We start from the raw sequence: 26,838 nt of genomic DNA, 5'->3' as shown, positions 1-26,838 counted from the left end.
AGTGTTTTTCTGTCCTACTTGTTTGGTAGAGTTGACTTTGCGTACAATTACATAAATGGCCTGATTGTGCAATGTAAACACTGGCTCACTTGGGGTGGGGGTGTAGAGCTGTACTGCCCTATAGGGAGGTGTGGGAGGGATTGTGTCCCAAAGTTCCCTGGCATGCGGAGGAAGTGTGCATGTTGCAGAATCCCTAGTGATATAGCAAACTCCCATCTCTGTGCCCAGCCACTTTTACCAGTGCAGTAGGGAGGAGAGAATCCATTATGCTGCCTCTTTCTTGCCCCCATGGGGTGTCTTGAGCCCCTAGAAACATCAGAAGGGAGCTATCCAATGGAGTGACAGGCTGTGACAGATTGGGGCCTTGCATGGTATAAAGGAGGGAGGATCCCTCTGCACCCACCCAAGCAAGAGATAGGCACAATCTGTCCCTAAATTCACAATAATAAGGGCCATCAACTGCTTGCGGTGTATGGACATCTTTGGGTAGGCTGAAGTTTACTTCACTGCCCTTTTCCAGTGCCTAAGAAACCCAAATCTCATTGAAAAGTACTGGAGACCCAGAATTCAGCCACTGAGGATTTTCAGCAAGGATTGCACAGGGTCAACCGCCTCACATTCAAGTCCAAATGAACAACAGGAATGAACTTAATTCTTAAGTACCAACTTTATAAAATCTTTTGATAAAGAAACATAAATAATAATTTTTACAACATAACATAGCTACTTACATTATCTACAGTTATGGATAAACATAAAGAAAGAAAAACAAGTTGCATCTAAACAGGTCAGTCCCCACGCCCAACAGAAGCACAGTGAGAAGAAACTCAAGAGCTCCCAAAAGCTTAGGCTGAGTTCACCTGAATCTCAGTTAGTCTTTGATCATCAAATTTATACAGTCTGCTGTGTCAAAAGCAAGGTCTTCCCTCCACTTGCTTGTAGAAATCTCCAGCTGGAATCCATGTAGACTCTTCCTCCTCCTCTGCTGAAATCACTGTTAGCTCATCAGCTAACCAATTAACCAACCACTCCAGTTAAGTATATAAATAAAAAAAAAACAAACCTCTGACAAGAAAATACAAATCTGAGTAGCAAAATATAAATAACTCTTTCCCCATTATCACCAACTTTTCTATTATTTAAATGTGAATCATACTGGTTGAGACAATTTCACTAAAAGAGTTTGGCTAAAATCAAACAACATCCAAAGTATAGAATTAAAATAAAAAATTAATTTTTTCTCCCAATTTCCCCTTTCTATAATTAACACTGCCAGGGCTTCCTTGTTGGAGAGTTAACAACATCACTAACCTGCTGCAAAATGCTTCAGAGTTAGGGACAACAGCCTGCTTTCTGTTCCTTGGGCACAGCTTCTCCCAACCCCCACAGTGCACATGACCTTGTGCAAAGCAGTTGCCCTGACTACTCGTCCTTGTGGAGTCTGAGTCCAGCAACAGGGAACCTGTTGAGCACACCGAAAACCACCACATCCAATTCCAGAAAGTTCTGAGTGTAGAAAACTAATTGTGCATCTGCCTAGCAACAATGACCCAGACCAACTCATTCCTACCCACCCCTCAATAGATCTCTTAAAGAGATCTCCCTGTTAGGCACATGGGTTACACATATATGCCAAAAGAAAAGGAGTACTTGTGGCACCTTAGAGACTAACCAATTTATTTGAGCAAGTACTCCTTTTCTTTTTGTGAATACAGACTAACATGGCTACTACTCTGAAACATATATGTCAATCACCTTATTCACAACCAAAACATTTAATTAAAAAGAAACTCAGTTGGGTCCAGAGGCGGATTAAGGTTTTGTGGAGCTCTGGGCCAGAGCAAGTGGGGGGGCCCCACCCCACATCTTCTGCCCCTTCCATCTGCAGCTAGGGTTACCAACTTTCTACTCGCATAAAACTGAACACCCCCGCCCCACCCCTCCTCTGACGCTCCGTCCCCCACTCCATCCCCCCTCCCTCTGTTGCTTGCTCTCCCCACCCTCACTCACTCGCTCATTTTCACCAGGCTGGGGCATGGAGTAGACATGTGGGAGGGGGTGAGGGCTCTGGCTGGGGGTGTAGTCTCTCAGGTGGGGCCAGGGATGTAGGAGGGTGCTCTGGGCTGGGACCAAGGGGGTTGGAGGGCAGGAGAGGGCTCAGGGCTGGGGCAGGGGAATGGGGCATGGTAAAGGGTCAGGGGTGCAGGCTCCAGGCAGTACTTACATTAAGCAGCTCCTGAAAGCAGCAGCATGTCCCCCTCCAGCTCCTATGCAGAGGTGTGGCCACATGGCTCTGCACGCTGCCCCATCCGCAGATGCTACTCCTGCAGCTCCCACTGGCTGTGGTTCCCGGCCAATGGGAGCTGCAGAGCCGATGCTTGGGGCAGAGGCAGTGTGCGGAGCCCCCTGGCTACCCCAATGCGTAGGAGCTGGACAGGGGATACATGCCGCTGCTTCAGGGAGCCGCATGGTGCACAGAGCCATGGCAGGCAGGGAGCCTGCCTTCGCCCTGCTGCACCGCTGACTGGACTTCTAATGGCCCGGTCAGCAGTGCTGACCAGAGCCACCAGGGTCCCTTTTTGACCGGGCGTTCCAGTTGAAAATCAGAGAACTGGCAATCCTATCAGGCAACCCTATCCCATGGCCCCACCCCATGCTGCCTGCAGCCCTGCCCTTGTTCCACCCACGGTACCGCTCATTCTGCACCCCCCCACTGCAGGCCTCCCATTTGCTCCTTTCTTCCCCCACCCCCCCACTGTGGCCCCAAGGCCAGAGAAGCTCTCTCTCCCCATCAGGGCTGCAGCGGGGAGTGAGAGTTCCCCCTGCCCTGAGGCTGCAGTAGGGAGCCAGAGCTCCTCCAGTCCCGGGGCTGCAGCCGGCATCCAGGCATTGGGGCTTCCCCCACGGAGTGGAGTTGGGGTGCTGGGGCTTCCCTCATCCTGCCCCTCCCACCTTGCACTGATGTCAGAGAGTGGAGTGGGGTCACTGTGCAGGGGCTTGCCCTGCCCGCCCGGCGTTGCTGCTGGGGAGTGGAGCGAAGTCAGGGGGCTTCCCCTGCCCTGCCTGGTGCTGCTGCCGGGGATTGGGGTTGAGGCATGGGGGTTTGCCCCACCCAGCCCTTCTGGCGCTGCTGCCGGGGAATGGGGTCAGGATTCAGGGGCTTGCCCTGCCCCACCCACCCAGTGCTTCTTCTGGGGAGCAGGGTTGAGGTGTGGAGACTTCCCCCGCCCCACCCCAGTGGTTGTCTGTTGGGGGTGGGGTGCACATTTTTCCAGGGCCCCACAATAGGCCGGAGCCCCTGGGCATAGGCCCCATGTGCCCATTGGTTAATCCGCCACTGATTGGGTCCTGATCAACAGTTATTTATTCCAAACATTATCTAATTCGATTCTGGAGGGAATTGCTCTTTTTATAGTTAGATCTGGATTTAAATTTAAAACATCTTTCTAGACCAATAGCTTCTGTAGGCTGTCTCTAGAATGTGGCAAAACAAGTTTTAAAAGAATTGAAAACTAATGGAATTAGTGATAAACTAGAAGAGAAGAAGAACTGAATTGTTAGAGCCTTTATCAACGTTGGTTGCAGTAACTTTTACCTGATGTTTAACTCTCTAATGAAATGTTAGTCTATTTAGCACCTTGTACACGAGTCTAAGGGAAATTTCTATGCCCTGAGTATTGTTTCCAGTAGTTAAAATAAATTGACAAGACAAAGTGGAATTGACTGAAGTCAATTCCATAGTATTCTGCACTATACCCGGACAAATCTTATCCTACTGCTAAACTCTCTCCTTTTAAAAGAAAATTTCTCAATTAAGTCATTCGTCCATGTTAGTGATGCATATTTTATAGGAAATGCATTGACCTAACCAACCAGATAGTTTTTGCTGCTTTAAAAAGGCCATTAGGAAAGGAAATTGTAGCGATGGAAGAGGCTCTAGTCCAACAGAACCAGAGTTAAACAGGGGTACACATACCCCCAGGGTACATAGAGGTCTTCCAGGGAGTACATCAACTCATCTAGATATTTCCCTAGTTTAACAACAGGCCACATAAAAAGCATTAGTGAAGTCAGTACAAACTAAAATTTCATACAGACAATGACTTGTTTATACTGCTCTGTATATACTATACACTGAAATATAAGTAGAATATTTGTATTCCAATTGATTTATTTTATAATTATATGGTAAAAATGAGAAAGTAAGCAATTTTCAGTAATAGTGTGCTATGACACTTTTGTATGTTTGATTTTGTGAGCAAGTAGTTTTAAGTGAGGTGAAACTTGGGGTACGCAAGACAAAACAGATTCCTGAAAGGGGTACAGCAGTCTGCAAAGGTTGAGAGCTACTGCTCTAGTGTCCCCTACAACTTGCCTTTTTTTAATTGGCTTTCTCCCCATTTACTTGTCTAACTCCTTTTAACAACAGTAGCTATAATCTGAGTAAACAAAAATATTCTAGGCACTTCACAAAAGACCAGGACATGACCCCTACCCCAACCAGATTACAACCTAAACTTGGTATGATACAATAAACAAGAGTCATAAGACAAAAAAGCAGGGAATGAGTTAAGAAGGGCAGAGTGGCACTTGTAAGATGAGGTGGGTGCAGTAATATCCTTCACTGGACCAACTTCTGTTGGTGAGAGAGACAAGCTTTTGAACTTACACAGAACTCTAAACCTGAAGAAGATCAAAACAGCTACAACGACATTGCATACTAATAAGATGACAGTTGCTCATATACAGCTCAATGGTTCTGTTAACATAGGGCTTGTCTACACAAACATTTAGTTCATGACAAGCTTTGATATGAATCTCCCCTGCACTAGCCTACCATGCTCTGACTATCCCCATGAACCTGCTGATGGCCATAAACTAATTGTTTGTGCAGACAAGCTGTTAATTTCCTTTCCCTTCCCTTTCCTCTCTCCTCATAGGCAAGATGGCCATTGCTTCTATTGCTCCTTTAACTACTATAGTTTGTAAACTATTCCATGTAAAATGTGACATATGCTGCTATGCAACCATTATGACTTCTTTCAACTACTCTGTCTTTAAATTTTGAGGAAATACAAACATAAATTCAGCTACCCTCTTTATGCTGACAACTCACAAATCTACCTCCCTACTTCAGACCTGTCTCCTTCAATCCGAACTAAAATCTCAAGCCTGTCCCTCTGACATCTCCTTGTTGATGTCTAGTCATCAGCTCAAGTTCAACATGGTTAAAAGACTGGTAGCCGTGTTAGTGTGTATCAGCAAAAAAAACCGAGGAGTACTTGTGGCACCTTAGGGTATGTCTACACTACCCGCCGGATAGGCAGGTAGTGATTGATCCCCAATTGCTCTGCCATCAACTCCTGTACTCCACTGCGGTGAGGGGCGGAAGCGGAGTCGACAGGGGAACAGAGGCAGTTGACCCCGTGCCGTGAGGACACTAGGTAAGTTGACCTAAGATACATTGACTTCAGCTACACTATTCTTGTAGCTGAAGTCAATGTAACTTAGGTTGATTTCCCCCCTCCCACCCCGCCCCACAGTGTAGACCAAGCCTAAGGCTGTAATGAGACCAATCAACTGTAATAAGACCAATCAATTAAGGTGGGCTATTATCAGCAGGAGGGGAAAAAAAAAAACTTTTGTAGAGCTAATCAGGATGGCCCATTTCAAACAGTTGACAAGAAGGTGTGAGTAACAACAGTTGGTATGCAATACCCATTTTTTCATGTTCTCTGTGTATATATATCTTCCTACTGTATTTTCCACTGCATGCATGCAGTGAAGTGGGTTTTAGCCCACGAAAACTTATGCCCCAAAAAATTTGTTAGTATCTAAGGTGCCACAAGTACTCCTGGTTTTTTATGGTTAAAAGAGAACTCTTAATCTCCCCCCTACCACTACCACAAGCCCACCCTTCTACTTCCTTTCTTGATCACTATGGACAATCCCACCATCCTGCCTGTCACACATACCAATGTCATCTCTGATTTGAATCTCTGTCTAGATCATCACATCCACTCTGTTGAAAACTTGCATATTCTTTCTGCATAACATCTCTAAGATACAGCCTTTCCTATCCATCTATGAAGCTAAAGCATTCATCCAGGGTCTCATAATCTTGCATTTTGATTATTGCAACATCTTTTTCTCAGTTTTGACAAATGTAATCTTGTTCTGCTGATATCCATTCAGAATGCTACTGCAAAGATCATTTCCCTAGTTGGTCGCTGTGACCATTTCACCCCTCTCTTTGCATCTCTTCACTGACCCCTCCTTTATGGCATCAAACATAAGTTGCTTGTCTTCGCCTTCAAAGTCCTTTGCAGCCTATCCCTGCACTATCTATCATCTCTTATTCGCTACTGATCTGTTGACTCCCACCTCCAATTGGCCCATGATACCAGCCTCAATCACCCTCTTGTTAAATTTTCAAACAAGCAACTTCATGCTTTCTCTTATGCTGCCCTTCACACTTGGGAGGAGTTCCCTGTAAACATCTACAAAACAAATACATTATCCTCCTTCAGACTCTTCTTTTCTGTGATGCCTACAAAAACCTCAACAATGCTTAGGTGTACTGAGACCACTGTCTATCATGCTGACCAATACCGTCCCATTGTTTCCTTGTACTCCCCTCCTCTAGCCCACTCGCGCCCATATTAATCTGTTGTCTCTGGTTTTATACTTAGATTGTAAGCTCCTGGAGGGAGGGATTGTCTTTGTGTTCTGTATTTGTATATCACCCAGCTCAATGGGTCCCTGTCCCTCACTAAGGCTCCTCGGTTCTATAATAATACAAATAATAGTAAGTTGTTAAAGAGCTGAACAGGTGGAGAAGCATACACAGTTTAACAGGCAAAACCTATTCATCTACGACAATAAATCTGACAAAATACTACTACATTTCCTAAAGGGCACTAATTTAGCCTTTAAGAGAATTAAAGGTGTCACCATATCTCATGGGTCACAACTGCGAATACCAAATTCAGGACAAACTGCTGAGAAATAGGGCAGACACACCCCAAAACTAGTGGTTATTCTCCCATAAGATATACCAAACCAGCAACGTCTGGTCTCACCACACTGGCTAACAAGTAAACTTCTGTCTCACCACACTGGCTAACAAGAAGTCAGAAAAATAGTCTCCTTAGCCATTCCAGTTCTTGTATCACCACCAAAAACACTAGACTTAATGTTGAGTGGTTATTTAAAACCAATTTCATCAAACAAAAGGGTTCTTCTGATCCCAAAGGACCAGCCACATACCCAGGTCAATATATATCTCAGATCTTATCCAATAATCACACCATTGCCAATCCTTTAGTATCTAAAATCTAAAGGTTTATTTATAAAAAGAAAGAAAGAAAGGTGAGAGTTAAAATTGGCTAAAGGAATCAAATACATACAATAATTGCAAAGTTCTTGGTTCAAGCTTGTAGCAGTGATTGAATAAACTGTTGACTTAAGTCAAGTCTTTGTTTGCTTCCAAATCATTGGCAGTTCCTCAGTCCTTTGGTTAGAATGCTCCCATTAGTATAAGTCCATAGTCCAGAGGTTTGAGCAGGAAAGAAACAAAATGGAAATGTTTCCAGGGCCTTTTATAGCTTTTGCCAAGTGAAGGGAAACCCATTGTTCTCACTGTGGAAAATTACAAGGAACAAGATGTGTTTGGAGTCACATGGGCAAATCACATGTCCATGCATAATTTTTCTTAGTCACAGCAGAAGCCATTACCTATACTCCAGATAGAATATTTACAGGAAAGCCCATTAAGTGTAGATAGGCATCTCCCATGGTCCATTGTGAGTTAAATGTTCCTTGATGTGCCAATTAACTTGAATAGTCCCTTCAAGATGTGCAGGCTAAATATCTTGTGGGCGTTATCACAGGAGCAGACATATTTGAAATAGAGGTATAGTGCCAATACTCATAATTTCAAATACAAAAATGATACATGCATACAGATAGCATAATCATATTCAGCAAATCATACCCTTTCCATAGACACCTTACTTGAAATATTTTGCACAATATTTGTTGCAATTATATAACAGTTGTAGCAATAATGGTCTACATATTTTAATCAAATAACGTCACAAAGGGCCAGAATCTTTTTTCCACAAAGACATGTTAGGGCTTGTCTACACTACCAAGTTTTGTTGACAGAACTTATGTCGACACCCAAAAGTCGACAAAATAAAAATCACAAAAGTGTGTTCACACTTGCTCCCTCTGTCAACAGATCATGTCCATATTGGGGATACCATCGTCGGCAGGGTGAGCAATGCACCGGAGGTATGTATCCCACAGTGCAGTGATGTGGGAAGGAAGAGCTGATCGCTGCGCATCTTGGGATTCTCTCTAAGTTCTCCCACAGCCCCCTCAGCTGCCGAGAGCAGCATCATGAGTAGCTCTGGGAGCTCTCCACGTTGAGGAATGGCAAAGCAGCACAGCAGCCTCTGCTCAGAATTAGGAAGAAAAGAAGTGGATGAACTCATTCTTGGTTTTAAAAAAAATGTAAGAGCATACAGGGCAAAAGAGAATTCCTATTCATCATCAGCCCTTAAAACAGGAATGATGAGACAATAGTGTATTGAATAGTAGAACTACTCTTTGAGTAGTTGGAGAATAGGTCAAGACATGGTGGCTTCCTTCCTTTAATACAGAACTTTGTCCATACTAATGTAGGATCTTTATCAAAGATGGCAAAGAATGTCACATTTAGTCATCCTATTTCCAAGTGCCTAACTCAAGTTACAATACATTCAAACTAATACCACTTTTACACACTGTAGCTCTAATCCTGCAAGCACTTATGCACTTGACTAATTTACACAGATAAGCTCATGTGTTTGAAAGATCATGGCCTTAACATATACTGAACTGTTGAAATGCAAGTTTGCACTAGGGAGAAGACTACAGGAGCTCATATGGTAAAATAAAAATGACATGTCTGAACACTGCCTTGAATGAACTCCCTTCCCTTTTTACTTTTTCAGATTTTAGACCATGTTTATGCTATGGAGACTAGAACGGCATAGCTACAGCACTGTAGCTAGATTGGTGTAACCCTGTAGTGTAGATGAAGCCTATAGCAACAGAAGGGTTTTTTTCCAATCTCTGCAGGAACACCCTCTCCCCTGAGTGGTGGTAGCTAGGTTGACAGAAGCATTTTTGCATTGACTTACTTGCATCTACCGTGTGGGGTTAGGTTGGCATAGCTATGGCACTCAGAGATGTAGATTTTCACACTAAAGGCTGGTATACACTACCGCTTACATCAATCTAATTTACATCACTCAGGGGTGAGAAAAAGACACCCCCCTGAGCGAAGTAAGTTATATCAACCTAATCACTGTCCACATCGGCACTATGTCAGCGGGAGACATACTCCCACTGACAGCTTCTGCCACTCATGGAGGTGGACTAATTATGCTGGTAGGAGAGTGCTCTCCCATCGGCGTAGCATGTCTTCACCAGATGCGCTACAGCAGCCCAGCTGCATTGGTCCAGATGCATTGATGTAGCGTTCTAGTGTAGACCTGCCCTGCGTGCTATAGCTATGTCAATATAACTTTTAAGTATAGAACAGACCTAAATTCCTTTAAACCATTTAACATCCCTCACACTTCCCTTGTTTAAGTAAACCAATAAAAATATTGTTGAATTCACTAATAAATAAAAACTACTTGGAGCTCTGGCTTCTGTTTTCTTTCAACACTGCTGCTTTTAATCTTATCTAATTTACTAAGGTAAATAACAGCACAGTGTGCATAACCTTGATGGATGAATATGTCACTTCTGTCCTCACCATTTGGAATGTCTTAAATTATATTTTACCAATCATACCAAAATAATTAATATTACAATGGCTATAAATTCAAGATTTCAAGTGAGAATATAATTTGATAAATCATTGTTTTGTGTTTTTCTTTGAACATTTAAAAGTTGTGGTTAGTATTTCTGGCACCTAGAAACTATGGTGATGGGGCTTTACAAATGGAGTGGAAAGTAGATAGGTAGAAACTTGGAGAACAATCATTTCTGCGATTTTATTAATCATGGGCATATTTTATGTTAGAGTAGTAATGAGGGAAAAGTTATATGCTTGTATGTGATGCGTGTGAGAGAAGTTTGTAAGAATTTCCCCTAGCTATTTTTGGTGTTTGTAGTCTACACAAAGATTCTAAACTCATGGATTGGGGGAAAGTGATATGCAGCTCTCAGATATGTTAGCTGAACATTAGCATATGCGGGGAAGACACAAGTTCGACAAGCTATGGAGAGACAGAGCTTCTGCATGTCCTGTATCTTATGTGATACTTGTGCATCTGGCAGCCCTGTCATGGATCCTGGATGGAATCTCTTGCATCCCGCAGGCTGGCAGCAGGAGTTTGCATGCAATGTCATCTCACAACAAGGTTGTTGTATCAAACAGGCAAGGTACTAACAAGCTTCAACCAGACTTTATTTTCAAAGTGGAAAAAACTCTTTACCAAGCTGCTGCTGCACCCTCTGTAGCTTTCTCCCAGCCTCTCAACTCCTCCCTGCTCCTTCCAGACTCCCAACAGCCAGTGCTCCCAATTCTAATGATTACAAGCAATATCTAAACACCACATTCCCTCCTCTCTTAAGAAATGCTCCCAATTAAAATAAACATTATTGTTCTAACCACAGGAACAAATATGAAACAAGACACTATACTGTTGGCAGAAATATTACACTGAAAACACTGTAGATACTACATAAAAAGAAAAGGAGGACTTGTGGCACCTTAGAGACTAACCAATTTATTAGAGCATAAGCTTTCGTGAGCTACAGCTCACTTCCTCAGATGCATATCGTGGAAACTGCAGCAGGCTTTATATATACACAGAGAATATGAAACAATACCTATTCCCACCCCACTGTCCTGCTGGTAATAGCTTATCTAAAGTGATTTCCAGCACAAATCCAGGTTTTCTCACCCTCCACCCCCCCACACAAATTCACTCTCCTGCTGGTGATAGCCCATCCAAAGTGACAACTCTTTACACAATGTGCATGACAATCAAGCTGGGCTATTTCCTGCATAAATCCAGGTTCTCACATCCCCCCCACCCCCATACACACACAAACTCACTCTCCTGCTGGTAATAGTGGTCAGTTTGGATGAGCTATTACCAGCAGGAGAGTGAGTTTGTGTGTGTATGGGGGTGGGGGGGATGTGAGAACCTGGATTTATGCAGGAAATAGCCCAGCTTGATTGTCATGCACATTGTGTAAAGAGTTGTCACTTTGGATGGGCTATCACCAGCAGGAGAGTGAATTTGTGTGGGGGGGTGGAGGGTGAGAAAACCTGGATTTGTGCTGGAAATCACTTTAGATAAGCTATTACCAGCAGGACAGTGGGGTGGGAATAGGTATTGTTTCATATTCTCTGTGTATATATAAAGCCTGCTGCAGTTTCCACGATATGCATCTGAGGAAGTGAGCTGTAGCTCACGAAAGCTTATGCTCTAATAAATTGGTTAGTCTCTAAGGTGCCACAAGTCCTCCTTTTCTTTTTGCGAATACAGACTAACACGGCTGTTACTCTGAAACCTGTAGATACTACATAACATAGTCTCTAGTCCAGACAGGTTGTCGTCCGGGTCTGACAGTCCGTCTCTCAAGCCCTGGTTCCAGTGCAATGTCGTCTTGTTGTGTTGGTACTATGGTGAAGTCATCCAATGCAGACTGGGTGTTGGCATAATCTCCTCCTAGTGCATAGGCAGGTGCAAGATAAGAAGCATTCCATACCTGCCCATCAGAAAGTCGACAGGTGTAAGGTCCCTTTTTCTCTATGATTTTAAGAGGAGCTGTGAATTTATGATCCCCTTTGCGTAAAATTCCAGGTTTTCATATTCTAACGAAGGGACCACACTCAAACTTTGGTTCCTCAGCACCCCGCTGCTTGTCTCTGAAAGCCTTAGACTTTGCTTGGTTCTGTTCAACTGTTTTTCTCACATCATCTTCCTTTGGGGCATCAGGTCATGCCTTTAACAATACAGCAATGTTCAGTTTAGTATTCATCTGCTTCCCATGCAGTAACTCTGCGGGTGATCTTTGCATTGTGGCATGTCGTGTAGCCCGGTATGCTTGCAAGAAATCAGTAGTGAAGGTTATCCACAATCGCCCTTCCAGTTTAGCCATTTACAAACTCTCTTTCAAACTTCTGTTAAACCATTTGATTTCCCCATTGGCTTGAGGGTAATATAGGGATGACCTTCTGTGTAAAATGTTCCTCTGTGATAGAAAAGTTTCAAACTCCAGGGAAAAAAATTGACTACCATTATCTGAAACCAGTTCTTTGGGGTTACCTTCCCTGCTAAAAACTGAAGAGAGGAACTTAATTACTGTAGCAGAAGAGATTTGCGATGTAAACACTACCTCAGGCCATTTACTGAAATAGTCTATTAAAGTGATGGCATAACGGCAGTCAATTGGAGCAGTACCAAAGGGCCCTACAATGTCAATCGCCACTTTTTCCCACGCAGATCAGGAAGAGGAACAGGCTGTAATGGAGGGGTACATGTCACTGCTGTCTTATCATGCATTTGGCAAGTGACACAGGATTTTATGAGTTCTTCAGTTTGAGAGTCCATCCCTGGCCACCAATACAGATCCCGTAGTCGTTGTTTGGTTTGGACAATTCCTTGATGAGTATCGTGTGCCAGGTGTATGAGTTTTGACTGTAATTCTTCTGGCACAAGGAGCTGGTGTGTACCTTGTAGCACACAGCCATCAAACAAAGAAAGTTCATCCCGAACTCTAAAAGAAGGCAGCAAAACTGGGTCATCTCTTTCAATCTCCCGTAGTTTTTGTTGAATTGGACACGCTGAACAAGCAGCTTGAAACTGTTCTCTTGTAACTGCAGTGAGAGCGCTTGTAATAAGCACAACCACTACATCCTCATCCTCCGGTGGACCATCAGGTGAAGGCAAAGGCAGGCGAGAAAGGCAATCAGCGACCACATTTTGGTTTCTAGGCTTATATTCCAGTTCATAATTGAAAGAGAGTAGTCTTGCAGACCATCGAGCAATACGGCTCTTCCCAGTCTTTTCATGGTGAGCAACGTCGTAAAAGGGCTGCGGTCTGTGCACAACTTGAATGTGTGGCCCCACAGGTAAGTTCTCCATTTTTCAGTAGCCCAGACACAAGCAAGTGCTTCTTTTTCGACTGTAGAATATTTTCTCTCAGCATTACTTAGTGTCCTTGAAGCAAATGCAACAGTCTCTCTGTGTTGTCCTCATGCAGTTGTGTGAGAACAGCCCCAAGTCCATAATCAGAAGCATCGGTAGTTACAATTGTGGGCAATGCAGGACTGAATAGTGCAAGTACTGGACTATGTACAATCAAGTCGTTCACCGTTTCGAAACTAGCTCGTGCATCTGTTGTCCACACTAAGGTTGAACTTCTCCGTAGTAATTCCCGTAATGGTTCAATGACAGAAGCATAATTGAGAATGAATTTTGCATACCAGGAGATAAGACCCAAGAAGGAACGTAAGGTTTGCAAATCTGTTGGAGGAGGAGCATTTGAAATTGCCAGGATATGATCTAGATCAGGTTTTAGTCCAGCCTGTGAAATTGTGTGCCCCAGAAAGGAGAGTTCAGTTTGTCTAAATTTGCATTTGGACCTATTGAGCTGGAGGCCTGCTGTGCTGATGCACTTTAGTACAGACTGCAGGTTATTGTCATGCTCCTCAGAAGTATTTCCAAACAAGATAATATCATCCAGATAGCACTGAACTCCATGTTGAGTCTTCAGAATCAATAACATTTTTTGAAAGGCACTGGGGCAGATGCGAGACCTTATGGAACACGTTTAAAACAAAATGTCCCTCATGTGTAATAAATGCTGTGAGGTCTCTGCTATCTTCATGAAACATAACCTAGTGGTATGCGCTCTGCAAATCAAGAGTAGAAAATATCTTTGCTCCATGGAGTTCTGCGAATACTTCTTCTGTGTGAGGAAGAGGATGGCTGTCCATCACAATAGCTTTATTTGGCTCCCTTAAGTCCACACAAAGGCGAATGCCTCCACCCTTCTTCTGCGTCACTACTATAGGTGAAACCCATTCCAAGGGGTCGATCTCTTCAAAAATGTCCTTTTGAACAAGTTTTCTAAGTTCCTCTGAAACAGCTTCCCTGACTGAAAATGGTAAGTGCCGTAACTTCTGTCGTACAGGCACCACATTATTCCGCATTTTAACTTTATGAAGAAACTCATAAGCACAGCCGAGTTTCTCCTCAACCTGGTGTTGGGTCCCAGCTGAAACTGGTGTGTGTACCGCAAGAATGCTTTGCTGAGGAAGATCAATTCGTCCATTAACTACCCTGAGATTTAAAGCAGCCAATAAATCTCTGCCAAGGATAGGAGTGCCTTTGTGGACAATGTAGAACCCTGCAGTTACACAGCAATCACCAAAAGTAACTCTTACTGGCAGGCAGCCATGTACTGGAATATGGTTTTTCAAGTAGCACACCAAGTGAAGTTTGGGTTCAGTAAGAGGCACATCTTTAAAGTAATGCAGATAGATGGAATCGGGTAGTATAGCTACTGCTGAGCCAGTGTCCAACATTAGCTGAATAGAGCGTGGTTTGCCTGAGGGTATGGCAGAAACGTTTACAGTGCACTTTATCTGTTCTGGAATATGTGAAGTAGTGATTTTGTCCATGCTCAGCACAATAACATCTGGTATTGTAACTGCATGCACCTGCTGATTGAACTGGCTACTGCGACATACTTTAGCAAAATGTCCAGTCTTTTTGCAACGATTGCACTGAGCTACTTTTGCTGGACATCCTGTGTAGGTTGCAAAGTGTTGTGGGAATCCACAGTGAAAACATGCTTTTACTGTATTTTGAATTTGCTGATTCGGTGGTTTTTCATTAGTTTTCCTCTTGCAATTGTGTGTCTGGACTGTGCCTGTATGGACTGTATCCATGCTCATTATTCTGTCTTCAGCTGTAGCTGACTCAATCTGAGTAGCAATGGTTATTGCTTTTTCAAATGTAAGTTGTGGTTCTAGAAGTGTTCTCTTACATGAAACATGGCTGTTTTTTTCAATGAGCTGGTCTCTAATAATCTCATCTGCCATATTCCCAAAGTCACAAATTACAATCAGACTCCTCAGGGAAGCAATATACTGCATTATAGTATCCCCTGGTTTCTGCTCACGCTGGCAAAATCTGTAGCGATTAGCTACTACATTCACTTCTGGCACAAAAAAAATCTTTAATGCAGTGAGTGCAGTCTCATATTTATCATCTGCAAGGGGAAAAGTGTAAAACATACGCTGCCCTTCTGCTCCAAGGCAGTGGATTAGCAGAGCATGCTTTCTTACTTCAGAAATCTCTGTAGCACTGATTGCAAGCAGATAAGTCTCAAACATATGGATCCAGGTAGTAAAAGTAGTTGGAGGCTCACCTGTGCTCTGCAGAAAGGGTGCAGGTGGGTTCAGAGGCAGAAGATCCATCCTCGTTGCCAAAATGTTGTATCAACCAGGCAAGGTACTAACAAACTCCAACTTTATAAATAATTTATTTATAAATTTATATTTATAAATAAATAAAGCTTCAACTTTATTTTCAAAGTGGAAACCTCTTTACCAAGCTGCTGCTGCACCCTCTATAACTTTCTCCCAGCCTCTCAACTCCTCCCCCCTCCTTCCTGTTTCCTGTCCTTTCAGACTCCCAACAGCCAGTGCTCCCAATTCTAATAATTAGAAGCAACATCTAAACACCACAAAGGTGCTGATATGTCATCCTAGGCACTCAGCTACCACAGAATTTGCTCTGAAGAGAAAGTCCAGGATATATACCTAACACCCTTAAAACTGCCTGCACTAAACAAGGGCACTCCACCAGTGACATAGATCACAACATGGTAAGGGCTACCCAGGAACCGGGAAACCTGCTACAATATGGGGAGGCGGGGGGGGGGGGCGGGGAAGAGGAAAGAATGACCACATCCCCCCAGTTGTTGACACCCCATACAGTATACATCAAACAATTCAACCCATAGTTGACAGGGACCACATCCTGAAAGAAATCTTTCCCAATCTCCTTCTTCTGGCCTTCTTACAACCCCCCAACCTCACCATGCTCATTACTAGAAAAAAGCTCCTCACAGACCAGGGCACACCAACTCAAAGCAGCCCCTGCCCCTGCAGAACAACAGGTGCAAAACCTGCAGACACATCTCCACTGTTATGATGATCACTACCCCTCCCACAATACACCTTTAGGGGATCCTAAACATGCCTATCACAATATGTGGTGTACCTCATCCAGTGTATCAAATGCCTCAACAATTATGTGTCTGAAACCAGACAATCACTATGCTCTCAAATGAACTCACACAGAAAAATGATAAAAGACAAAAACATCATATCATCCATGGATGAATGCCTTTCACAAAGCGATCACTCCGTATTTGACCTCTCAGGCCTCACCTTCAAAGGACACCTTCACAACACTTTCAAAAGGCAAGCATGGGAACTTAAGTTCATCACTCTGCTAGATACTAAAAATGATGGACTCCCAGACTTGGGTTTCATGGCTCATTACAACAATTTTCAACACACCCTACTGCCTGTTAACTCTTAATTGGCCACTTCATTTAAATGGTCTCCTATATTATATATAGTGTGAACCCCTTCTGCTTAACATTCTGTCCTAAACTGTATTTAGTTCAGACACTCTGGTTACATTACCCAGCCCTGAAGAAGAACTCTGTGAAACTCAAAAGCTTGTACCTGCCACCAATAGAAATTGGGCCACTAAAATATATTACCTCACCTGCTTTGTGTTTCTCATATGCAGGGACTAAAACGGCTACAATACTGCAAACAAATCTCATTTTAAGGCAGACTGCTTCTTTTCCTCTAAATCTGGCTGTTACTACCACTTGTGGAAGCCCAACAAAAACATTACAGGTGGAGCTGCATAAATCTTGGTGTCTAAAAAAAAAAGTAATGTAAAATATATTGAGCAAATGATAAAAATATATAAAATAATGAATAGTAGCAAGAAGGTGCTTCTGTTCTTGTCTCTTAACACTAGGACAAGGAGAAATTCCATTAAATCAAAGGGCAGCCAACTCAAAAATGATGAAATACTTTTTCATACACTGCATAATTAGATTGTGGAACTCCTTGCTACAGGATATTGCTAAGGCAAGAATTTAACAAGATTCACAGAGAGATGGGACACATATGGGTAATAAAGAATATCCACAGTTACAATGGTTAATGACAACAAAAAGATTGGGGGGAAAACCCCTTATAATAGAGTTTCAACCAATTTCTAACTATTAGAGAGGCGGATGAGACCTTGGGGGCTGGGGGGCGGGCAGCTTAGCCTGTATCTGCCTTTTGTGGGGTTTCTTGAACTTTTCTCTGAAGTTCTGCTACAGGTCACTAGCAGAGGCAGGATCCTGGACTAGAAGGAGCAGGGATCCGCTCTCCTAATAGCAATCTTTATGTTCTGCTGATACAAACAGGGAGGCAACTTGGCGGCGGGGCGGGGGGAAAGGAGGGGGTTCCTTGGGGCTGGGGAGCAAGGGGCATTAGTGCCAGCAGGATCCTTTCGCACGGGGGAGGGGGCTTCCCTCAGCCCCCGCCCCAGCATGAAGCAGAGGCAGCGGGAGAGGGGCTTGGCCAGCAGGAGCGGTGAAATCGGGCAGCTGTCACCGCGCAGCCGAGGGGCCCCGGTTACTAGAGGGGAGGTCCCCGCGCCTGGGGCTGCCATTGGCCCGTGGGGTGCGGGCCGGGGGCTGGAGGCGGGGCAGGGCTGTGTCTGGGTTGGGGTGTGTGCACGTGTTGGAAGCCTGGGCGCCCGGGAACCCTCCTCCTGCTGGCTGCTAGGGTCCGAGAGCCACCTCCGCGCAGCCCAGCGCTCGCCCGCGGCAGCCAGGCCCGCCTCCGGCCCCAGTAAGTGGGACTCGGCCCCGCCACGGGGCAGGCGAGGAGCAGTGGCGGGACAGCGGGCGTGCGCGCAGCCAGCTCCGCAGCGTCCACATGGCTGGGGGCGGGGAGCTTGGTGGGCAGCCCCTGGCCCGTGCCCGCGGGTGGCTGGGTCTCTCTCCCGCGCCGCGGGCCTGGGGTGACGTGCGGGGGAGGGAGAGGCGGGGGGCCGTGCTGCTGCTGCTGCTGGCAGGGGGAGAGCCGGGACTCGGAGTTATTCTTGGGGCTTGACGCGGTTTCCTTGGGGAGCTGTGCTGAGTGGGAGGCCAAAGGCTCCTCTGTGTCCTTTTTAGTCTGCTCGGTATGAATGGGGTTGGTTGTGCTTCTCTACGTGGGTCGCAGCCTGCTGCTGAGTTTTCAGTTTATGTCGCTGCCAGGGGTGTCTGCTCTGATCTAAGAAGTGACGGTCGGAGCTGAGTCCTGCGCACGCCACAGAAGAAACTGCACACCCGGCAGCTTCAGAACACGGCCGAACACAAATAATAATGACTGTTTACTGGTTTCCATTGCATGCCTTGAAACTGATGTGTGTGAACAGCTAAGTTGCAGGCGGTATTTATGGGACTGTGGTTCACCTTTGTGCAAGCTGGTAACTTCACATTTAGAGTTAGATTCATGTACACAGTATGTGCCATTCAAGCAGTGTTGGAAACTCGCATTGATTTCCGCACACAATCAAAATAAAATCTTCACACCTTTTTCGTCATGTGCAGCTAACAAGCTGCGAAGCCTCACTCTCAGCAGAGAATGGGGACTGGGGTAAAGGACAAGGTGTCTTCTCTGAATATGTAAAGGAGGTTGAGGGGAGGGTAGGTTTCCTTTCCTTTGCCAGCGCTGCATGTTTAAATATAGAAATGTGTTTGTGACAGGGTGGATTGATTGATTAAGGAGAAGTAGGAAACCTTGATTGAAATAGTTGATTTTAATCTTGTTTTAAGATTTGCATATTTTAATTCCTCTCCAAAGAAAAGTTGATGCCCATTGTGTTGGTAACCATTAAAACACGGTGAAAAGAACGAGGATTACTTGTGGTACCTTAGATTTGCAACTAAATCTAGCCTTTACACTAAATTTGGTACTACTTTTTGGTAACCAGGAGGAAACATTATTTATACACATTTATTTAAACAATTACATAGCATAACATACATTTATTTAGAGTCTTAATTTTACACTTTTTTCTTATGTGAGATAATGGAGAATGATTCATTTCTGATTTACTAGATGATTATACTTTACTCGGGATTTATGTTATGCTCAATGTGGATGGAAACTGGAATTCAATTAAAAATGCACACAATAGTAGTTTTTGTTTTAATAGTTAATAGTAGTTAAAGTGGTTTTTATTAGTTTAATCAATCTTAAATGTACTGGATATATAAGGGGATGGAAAGTAAGTTTATCAAAACATGTTTTGTATTTAAAACTAACTGATTTATTAAACAAAGAAATACTATCTGTAGTTAGTGAATTGGACTGTTTCTAGTGACCATGTCCTTCAGGATTTTAGAACTACAGTAGTAGATCTCCTCGTCTCACACCTCATTTTTATTCATAGATTGGAAGAGAAAAATAAGCTTTCCTGCTTTTTCAACTTCCGATCCGTGTTTTAACTTTGAATGAATTAGTCATTGAACTGAACTAGTTGGATAAAGTGAAAGAATGAATATATTCTCTCTACACCTGCAGAAGAGGCTACTGCGGTTAAAGGCTGGTTTACCACTTCAACAAACTTTAGTTCCAGGTGTTTAACTACTGACTTTGAACAGTTGAATAGTTTGACTTTCTTTGAAACTTTACAGCAAATATATACTGTTTTTTTATTTAATTTTAATTAGTTTTAATAGATTAAAACAAATTTAGGCTATAATATGGTTTATCATAATAACAAATATATTGTAAAAAGAAAAATATATGTAATTTAAATAAAATATCAAATTTATTTTTTTAAATTACTATTTTTTTATTCACCTTGACTTGTGAAGAATTTGAGTTTTGTGTCACAATCCAATTTGTATCCCTGTTAGCAGCTGAAAAAAGCTGTTGAGTGAAATATTTTAACATATATATTTGCGTGACATTAAAAATACAAAACTAAATAACAGAAGACGATTAAATCGTCTATTTAAAAAAATACAGTATTCCAAATCTAAAGCTATTATGGTATCTGCTAAGGATCATATGGGTATGACTGATCTTGCTTTTAAATTAGGAGTGACATCTTGAAGTCAGTGGAATTTAACTGGTGTGAGAGGAGAACTTGGCTCTGTCTTTAAGATGTAATGGAGAATGATCATGAGAGTGAGCCCAGGCAGCTTAGGTTGATTACCATGAAAACTGCCGGTGTTTGGTATCTTTCAGGATTGGGACTCATGATGCTTGTGTGTGGTGAAAGAAATTGAGGACAGTTTTGCTTGCAGTCCTTCTTATCCAGTGTCCCCATACAGACAAAACAAAATGAAATTTGACATTAAGGCTATGTCTACACTACGGTTTATGCTGCCATAATTTATGTTGCTCAGGGGTGTGAATAAATCACCCCCTTGAACAACATAAGTTATGCCAGTGTAAGTGCTCGTGTACGCAGTGGTATGTCGACGGGAGAGCTTCTCCCACTGACATAGTTTCTGCTGCTCGTGGAGGTGAGGTTTTTTATGGCAACAGGATTGCTCTCTCCCATTGGCATAGAGCGTTTTCACCACACACACTGCAGTGGCATAGCTGTATCAGTAGAGCTGCGCTGCTGTAGCACTGTAGGTGCAGATATGACCCAAGCTTCAGGAAGACCCTACACAGATCCAGTGCTGTGCTTAGTCCTTGGATTCAACAGCAAGGAAGAGGTCAAAGTGTCTTCGATCTATCACACTGTTCAACAGTAAGCAATGATGTCATAAAAATGTATACACAGAAATGAAATTAGTATTTATTACATGTTTTCATTGACACCCACAGTGGCCCAAGTATTTTCCAAACAAAAAGAGGCATGTCTTTCCCCAAAAAATTTTACAAGCAAAGGCCAGTGCTGCAACTGGAGCCATCTGAGTGCACTCCTGTACAAACCTGTACACTTATGGCATTCAATTGAAGTTATCCTGGATCTGACACCCAGATAAGGGTAATAAAACTTACAAATTGACCATGATACTATAATTTCTGATTCACAATTATTTTTTTGGTAGTGTTATGATATAAATTATCCCAAAATATTACAACCTGTATTTGTTTTGCTCTGAGGATATGACCAGTATTGTACCAGATACAGCAATAATGTAGCCTAATTTAGGGTGTGTTCGTAATATTGATTTAATATTGAATCAGGCTCCACAGAATGTACAAAGGACCCTCAGGGGTACTACAGGAAGCTCACACTGAGACAGATATAGTTATAAAGACTTTTTATTAAAATCAGTGAAATAGTAAGTAAATGGTAAAATAGAGTTACAAAGTTACAGTTGTATTACTGTTATTTAATAGATACATATGGTAATACAATATTATGTGCTGCAAAACCTTGGTTAATACTCACACCCTGTCTTGATAACCTGGTGTTGAAAGACGTAGGGCCTCGCCTTTGGCGGTTTCGGTTTTTTACCTCTTGCAGAGGAAACTAATGCAAGGAGCTGTTAAAGCTGCCTTAGGGTTTACTTATCTAACTTAACTTAAAAATTAAAACCTAATAAACAGAACTGGGAATAAAAGTTTAGGGAAACCAAGTTTAGCCTAGTCCCCTTGGAACTTAAAGTTTGAAAAGAAAATAAGTACGGCCTATTAATAGTTAAGAGCCATTGGTCACCTCTTCTGCCCAAATTTTATTCCTCCCCCACAGAAATGTTAGGGTACATTACCCCATAGGTTAATATGTATGTGCATATGGATGACAGGTATGTACACACATAAGTTTCTTGTGGTGTACTTGTTAAGTCCGTGGGTACAACTTTGAAAACCCCCCTATGTCATTCTTCATTGTCTATTGGTCTAGGTAAAGGACTTAGACATAAGCGTGGGTACTTTTTCTATTTGGGTAACAAGATGTAGGTCAACTTTACTTAAGATAGATATGCTAACTTTCTTTAGCTTAACATACAGATTTTTGGCCTGTAGGTCTTTTGCATTACAGCCAAACTTATTTTTAATATAAATCTATAAGCCTATTACAATACATCAAATACTTAAACTTATAAGAAAAGATATATCTGTGCAAGCAAACAGATTAATCATTAGGGCTACAATAAGCATAGTCCCTGCTTGGAGGTGTCTGCAGTCTAATAGAGACAGAGAAAACAGGCCTCACTCATTCTAGTATGGGGGAGGATGATTTCATGGATTTTTTTAAATGGTTAAGAATGTAATACTCTGTGAAACTCTATTGGCTTCCAAAACACTGGACAGATCATAGGTAAACTGTGTAATCCAGATTCCTTGCCTCAGCCAAAAAGTGTACCTGACAAGGCCCACTAAAGCCGTAGTCTCAACCCCTCCCTGATTTTCAAATTCTGTTTTAAATTGTAATCAGTTTTAAGGTGCTTCAAGTGCATTTAACTTACTTGTGCTGACATCCCGAGCCACTCTGGGCATAATCCTGATAATTCTGCTAAATTCTCTGATTCAGCCAGATACTTAAGGACTCTGATGGATTTGGAGCTGCTCTGTAATAATTTATGACTACTGCATGTTGACCTGTTGATTTGGATATTTACTATATGACTATATTGTGCAAATTTAATAGGGGACTGTTGTGTATGTGGAGGGAATAAGCAGGAAAGGAAAGAAAAGCTTCACTTCTCTGCAAACACTTGAGGGTTGTTAAGAGATAATGCCAGGAAAGGAAAAGAGATCAGAGAGATCAAAAGAACTATTAGGGTTTTCTTTAAAGGGACTTTCTCTTAAGCGGGGAGAGTAGTTTGGCTGAGACACAGGCGTACACTGGGATGTCTGAAGAATTTAGGCCTGCCTAGGTTAACATCAGGTAATAGACTCCAAGTAAAATAGACATGCATATAGACTGTTTTAAAATCCTTTTTTTCTTTAAATTCTTTGTCCTACTGTTAAAATAAACAAGACTGGGTTTTAAGAAGGGTGTTTTGGCGCTGTATGCCACTGGTCAGAGACTCCTGAATGGAAGAACTGCAAGTACTTGAACTTAGTCAGACCTGTGAAGTAATCACATTTGATACACAGGGTATTGTAGTCCACGGCCTGGTCTAAAAGTGGGAGAATTGCAGAATTCCACCTGGATGTAGGTAAAGGCATGATGCCTGACAGTTGAGGCAATGCACTTATTGGGATTAGGATGGGGACAGAGGTGCAGCTAGTCCTGTAGCTTTGACAACGACACACATAATTGTAAGCATGGGAGTACCCCCATTTAAGTCAATGCAGCTATTCATGTGCTTAAAGTTACACATCTTTAAATATCTTGCTGAATTGGGTCCAAAGTGCATAGGAGGCAATTCCTTTCCCATAGTGTCTAGAGCCTTTTTTTCAGCCCCAACATGCCTTACAAGGTGTGCAGGAGCCCTTGCTTTAACTGTGGGCCTAGGATCATGCAGCATAGCCTTCCTTAGCAAGAAAAATATCTACTGTATGTGCTCAGTAGGCAATCTTCAAATGATCATAACTCCATCAAATCAAAACCAACTTCCCCTGAAACAAAGCTATGTATTGTTCCGCAGTAAAACCTATTCCCAGGCCAAACTGTATCTCTAATCTCCATGCTTTTTCAGCTGTAAGACTGTACATGTAAAAAAATAAATGATTTGTATGATGGAATTAAAAAAACCCCAACCTCCTTTTGCACCAAAATGGCTCAATCACTCTCCCCTCTATCCCTGCCCCCTCCCCCCAATTTTCCAAAACCAAGCGAAACCTTTAGGCAAGGATGTTTTACGCCTAAAAGATGAAAGTTAAAGAAAGCTCTGAGTGACTATAAAGCATGGATTACAGGGCTCAATCCAGTGCCCACTGAAATTGGAGAAAAGGCTTTCACTGTCTTGACTGAAGGTTGGATTAAGCCCCGCATAAAAATAGTTTTATGCAGTCTAAACTATCGCAGGTTGCAGTCAGTTTCATTTGCAACTTGCTATATATAACATTAGTAAGTGGTAGCACAAACCTTGTAAGATCTTGTCTTGGGGCACTAATATAATGAAACATTCTATACAGATACTTGGGGGGCTTCTGTATTCATATCTTATTTTGAAAGCAATACACAATTGTAATTTTGAACCTCTTGGACACACTAGAAATACACAATTCTGAAATAACCAACCTGTCTGCTTTCAATTTTGCACAATTAGGAAACAAAGCTTTGTTTTTCCAAATGAAATGGTAAAACAATAAATGGAATTCTAACTCAGTTCCTGCAATAGCTATGAGGTTAAAAAGCCAAAGGATGAGAGTAATCTTGTAAAATATGGAATAAGAAATGCAGTGTCAAGGCTGAATTATTAATTGCACAAGTCAAGAAGTTATGAGTTAGATAATTTTGGGGTAACTTAATTCTCTGCGTATATGCATTGTGTATGGTTTTGGTAGCTAGCTCTCATTCTTTTAAGTCAATACTGAACCAATGACCAATGTCTAACCATAGTATTGGGGGTCACTGAAAGAAGTGAGAAAATAAGAAACTGAAGAGAGGCAAGATCAGTAGTCTTGGAGGCACAACAGAGGTACGGCCCTTAGATGGAAAAGCTAAAAACTTACTAAACTCTCTAGTGTGAGGGGAAAATCCTAAGGCTAAAAACGAAACCCCTGGAATTAGCCCTTTATTGTTTTAGTTTAGAGTTCTTTACCAGATGATGCTTAAATAATGATTAAATGTGCATGGGTTTGATAGATTGATAGATTTTAAAAAAAAAAGGTCTAGCCTGAAGAGGAAGTGTTTATGTAACACCGACAGACCCCGATTGGTGGTGGGCAGGATCACATCGGGGACCTCTGGAGCTTAGTGCATGACCCCAAAACCAACTGACTGTTAGCTAAGGCTGTAGAGCAGACTCATTTTATCACTCTCTCTTTAAGTGGTCTTGGTGCCACTAGATGGGACAGAACACCACACCCAGAAGGTGTGTGAGTTACATACTTTTCCTAGCTGAGGAAGTGCATCTCGAGCTTCAGAGTCTTCCCAGTTGAAATCCTGGACGAGCCCCCACTTGTAATGCCGACAGACCCCGGTCATCGGCAGGCCGGATCGAACCGGGGACCTCTGGAGCTTAGTGCATGAGCCTCTACCGCATGAGCTAAAAGCCAACTGGCTGTTAGCTAAGGCAGTAGAGCAGACTTATTTTATTTCTCTTTAAGTGGTCTCAGGAGGTGTGCGGGTTACATTTACATTTGCCTTTATCGAAAAAATTCTTGAATGAGGAAGGGAGAAAAGCCTGGGGTCAGTGAGATGATTCCCCTCAACTCCCAGTTGCACACCCCACTTTTCTGCCAGGGTAGGTAAATTCCCTTTCTGGAAACTGTTGAATGCTATAATATATAGCATTTGCCATGTATTTTACTTTGTGCTTTTTAAGCACTGTACAGATTAACTCAGCAAAATATTCCTATAAAGGTAGATAGGTATTTTTCCCATATTACAAATGGGGAAACTCAGACACATGCTTAAGTGTCATGCTTCAAGTCATTGGTAGAGCCATGATTAGAAAGAATATAGAAAATCATGTTGCCTGAACAAATGAGGAAGTTCCTTTGCTCACAGTTCCAAGCCCCTTCCAGCCAGCGCTTGGCGCAAAAGCTCTCTCTAAGCTTTTCTCTGAGCCACATTACCAGTGTGTCTGTGTCTGGTGCTTCCTTGCTGCCTTCTCTCTCAGTTTCTTTGGCTTTTTCTGCCTTTCTTTCCAAGACAAATTTTCACAGTGAAACCTTTGTGCCCACATGTGTCTTGCATGAGCCTTTGTTTTGGGCAGTGTCATATGCCTATTTGAGGTGGAGGCTGCTATTGTTCCGCTATGGTATCAGGCACCATAAAGGAGCTTAAGTGTTTCTTACAACTATCTTAAATGAAAGGTGCTGGTTATGCCCAGCCCGTAACATGACTGAGACCTGTTTTCTCAAAATGTAGCCAGGACAGTAGTATACTCATTTTTACTTTGGGGTGGGATGGAAGTCGAAAGGCAAGAACTGCTCTGCCAATGACTCTCCTCCCAAATGACCTATCTAGCCTCTAATACTAGTATGCCATTATTTAAAGCTAATATGCACAAAGGCCCAGTATGCAGGACATGAGAGCGTTATGCAAGATATTTTAAATGTTTTATCTCATTTCTTCAAAACACACGGGCAAGGACAAGTTTCTACTAGATTTTTTATTACCAAGCAGGTGGGCTCTTTCATAAGTGTTCAAAAGGCTGTGTGTGCCCTGTGGCTAACAGCAGCAACAGGCCAAACAGGAAAAATAGAAGGAAACTGCCAGGTACATTCATTCCCCCACTACCCTTTGTCACCTTGTCTCCCTTTCTTCTTTGACGTCACTCTTTTTCTAGACACCTTCTGCCTCCACACCTATTAGCTTGCTGCATTTCTGCTTCTGAGCAGAAGCATACTACCTGGCACCTCCAGTCCCTAGGGCAGGGAGTTTGAAGGATTCCATGGTGCATGTTGGTTTGAACACTGAGTGCTTCCAACTGAGCTGCTGTTTCTGAGATTGAACCAGGACAGGTAGGGTTAGATTCAGCTTTTAGATCTGATGCTCTAGGTCAGTGTTTCTCAACCTTGGGGGTCAGGTTTATGGGGGTTGCAAGTGCAGGGCCGATGTTAGGGGGTGGCAACCAGGGCAATTGCCCAGGACCCCATGCCAGAGGGGTCCCTGCAAAGCTAAGTTACATGCTTTAGTCCCATTG

General features: G+C 42.8%; 1 protein-coding gene across 1 annotated transcript in view; it reads left to right on the top strand.

Annotated features, from left to right (window-relative positions):
- Window positions 1-17,894: 17,894 nt before the first annotated feature.
- SLC7A2 (solute carrier family 7 member 2) overlaps window positions 17,895-26,838 on the top strand; it is a 109,854-nt gene continuing 100,910 nt past the window's right edge. The window contains exon 1 of the mRNA XM_084626207.1: window positions 17,895-17,962. The gene's annotated coding sequence lies outside the window, so the exon portion shown is untranslated. The remainder of the gene's footprint in view (window positions 17,963-26,838) is intronic.

The sequence above is a fragment of the Lepidochelys olivacea genome, assembly GCF_965140295.1.
Source record: "Lepidochelys olivacea isolate rLepOli2 genome assembly, chromosome: 4".
NCBI classification, from domain to species: domain Eukaryota; kingdom Metazoa; phylum Chordata; order Testudines; family Cheloniidae; genus Lepidochelys; species Lepidochelys olivacea.
Note: the sequence above shows the minus strand (reverse complement) of the source record. Positions and strands in the feature narration are given on the sequence as shown.